The sequence below is a fragment of the Melospiza georgiana genome, chromosome Z (genome assembly GCF_028018845.1).
Source record: "Melospiza georgiana isolate bMelGeo1 chromosome Z, bMelGeo1.pri, whole genome shotgun sequence".
In the NCBI taxonomy this organism is placed as follows: domain Eukaryota; kingdom Metazoa; phylum Chordata; class Aves; order Passeriformes; family Passerellidae; genus Melospiza; species Melospiza georgiana.
The window spans coordinates 13,922,988-13,926,150 of NC_080465.1; positions in this window are offsets into that span (position 1 = coordinate 13,922,988).

The window sequence follows — 3,163 nt, forward strand, 5'->3', positions numbered from 1 at the left end:
CAGTCAATTTCCCCTTGCTTGCATTTGGCTGGTAAAGATTTAAGCTCACTGGTAAAATGATGCATGTCTCCACTTTGTAAGCGTGTAAGAGTACACACATGGTCTGCCACTTCATGTGACAGCATCTGCAAAGTCAGATGGAGCAACCTCTTAAAAAAAAAACAGCCCAGATTCTGTGTCATTCACCCTTCTGAGCAAGCTGAGAAGGTTGCAACACTTAGGATTTATTTCTTAATTAACTTAAAAACACAAAAGCTTTTTTAGAGCCTGTGCTTGTTTAAAATTGCTTGACCTGCATTGAGAATGTCACATCTGTATTGCTTTCATCACAATTCACAGAATCACAGAACGGGTCAGTTTGGAAGGGACCACATTGGGTCATCTGGTCCACCCTCCCTGCTCAAGTAGTGTTGTCCTAAAGTACATTGCACAGAATTAAATCCAGATGGTTCTTGAATATCTCCAGTGAAGGAGTCTCCGTAACCTCTATGGGCAGCCTGTTCCAGTGTGCAGTCAATCTCATAGTAAAAAATTCTTCCTCATATTTGAATGGGAAATCCTGTTCATCAGTTTTGCCCATTGCTTCTTGACCTGTTGCTTGGTATCATTGAGAAGAGCCTGAATCCATGCTCTTGGCACCCTCCTTTCAGATACTGATGAGGTAAGGCAGTTGAATTCTATTATAAAACTAATTTACCTCTGGCCTGCAGTCTCTGGAATCTTGAAAACTAGTAAAATAGGTTCCTTCCTCACCAGGCCCAAGGGGCTGGGGGTGCTGAAGGAGGAAGAGGAGTGCTACCATAATTCTGCGTTGGGCATTATGGCAGCACAGCGAAGGGTGGCTATGGCCAGGGGGCAGCATGAGTGGGCTGTAACGTGACCGCTCCCAGTCCAGCCTGCACACTGGACTGCGCTCAGTGGCTGCGCTCAGCCCGAGGCTCCATGAGATCTGTGTGCCCTGGTTACCTCCCATTGCGGCCAGTCCCAGGAGCCGTGCCCAAAAGCTTCAGGCTCCACTGGGCAGTGTCTGCTTCTTAGCCTCATCGTGGTGGCTGAGTTGGTCACCCCATGACTGCTGGACTGCAGATCCCAGATTACTGTCAGTCTGCTCAGATCTGGCAGCTCAAGGATAGCCGAAGTGCTGGCATGTACCAGGACATGGAAGGAAAGGCCGAACATGGGATGGAAAGAAAACAAGATCGAGCACTGGAAACCAGAGTCCTCTGGAGACCAACACTTCAAGTGATAGCGATAATGCATACATACTGCTGGCTGTTGTAAAGAAGTCCTGTGCTCTGCTCTCTACACTGCAGAAACCCCGCGGTCCTGGGGGACAGGGGGAGGACACCCCTCTGCTCTCCCAAGTGCCCTTGCCTCCGATGGTGCAGCATTCACCCGGAGTTGGCTCCTGACCCCGCAGCTACTCGCAGGAGAACGTGGAGCGCCCTTTCCTTTCAGAACGACTCCTTTAATGTCGGTGTTGGCCACGGGCCTTTGCCTTGCGCAAGGCGGCCGTGCCGCGCTGCCGCCCCGGCTGTGCCCGCTGTCCCCGCGCTCTCGGCTCTGCCGCTGCCTCCCTGCGCCGGCTGCGCCTCCTGCGGGCCCCCGGCCGGGCTGAGCCGGCTGCACCCGGGAGGGCCGGGGAGCTGCGGCAGTGCGGCAGGAGGTGGCGAGCAAGGTGCTGGCGAGCACTGTCAGCTGGGCCCCGAGTGTCCTGGCGACAGTGAGGTGATCTTTCAGGCTCGCAATCGGCTCTGAAAACACCATCATGTGTGTCCTCCATGGGACGGTCTCAACACACTTGCAGCTGTCTTTGGCCCTGTCCTGTGAGTAGTGTGTAATGTATGTGTTTACATGCTTCCTCCGACTCAGTTCCGTTAGCTCTCATGGGAAAATCTTCACTACCTGTCTCACACTGTTAGGAATATGTCTTTGGGGAATACTAGGTTTTGGCTGAATCTTCCTCTCATCTTGCCATTGAGCAAACTGTCTCTGCAGTGTACTATTTTCAGGAAGGATGAAAAACTTCAGTTACTTAATTCTTTTCCATCCTAGAGACCTTTTTGTTTATGGTATAAATTTACATAAGCCCATTTAATTGGAAACATTTATACTAATTTAAGAGACATTACACCAGCCACAGTGAATGTATGGTACAGGCTTCCAGGTACTCTGGAGACAGTGGAAGACCATTCAATTCCACTAGCACTACAAGAGCCTCTCCAGGTATAGTACATGTGCTTTTAGTGACTCATGTTAGCCCCTCTGCAATGACTGTGGCAGAGATCATTCAGTGGCAGGAAATTAAGATATCAAGTGCCTGGCACAACACTTGTTTGTTCAGTATCAGGACTTTGAATTATAGAAGATTGCAGAGTTTTTTAGAACTGGAATTTGCAAATGGCAATACATCTATTTTACCAATGTTTTAAACTGCCAAGCATCTACCTTCAGAGCATCTTCTGGGAGCAGCTATTTCTATAGACAGCATTATTTGCCACAACTCCCTCACAAACAGACTGCTTAACACACAGGATTCAGCCCACAAGGATGAAAATATTAATGACTTGTACTGCATATTATAAAGTTACCATATTATAAAGTTAACCATATCTGTTACCAAAATGGGAAAAACATGGCAGTTTCATGAATAAGTCACAGTAACTTACCTAATAGCACATTTCATTTACCAGGATTCATGTTAATGTTTCTTTTTAAGATTTCTTTTCAGCAGTGATATAAGCACAGGCAGGACACTAGTTACCATATCAAATATTTGTATCTGTTGCAACTTACAGAAACTCCTAAAACTACATCCTATTTAGTCAGAATTCCATTTATTTAATAAAAATGAATATTTGAAATCTAGCTTTACCCATTACTCAAATAACTCATCTCTATTCCCTTGCTTGTGGCCTTATATTGGTTTCAGATTTTGCATCAGCATTAGTACTGCATATCCTCTAAGACTGTCTTTCCCCCCTCTTTTGCCTGTAACCATACTCCAAGCTTTCCTGGAACAATCTAGGGTATTTGATTATCCTTAACTTATGTCAGTGCTCAGATTAGAGGAAGAAGTAAAAAACTGCCAGCTAAAGTATTTTTTAAGCTATCTGATAGGAGATCAACTTTGATCTGGTTATGCATGATCTGGTTAATCCCA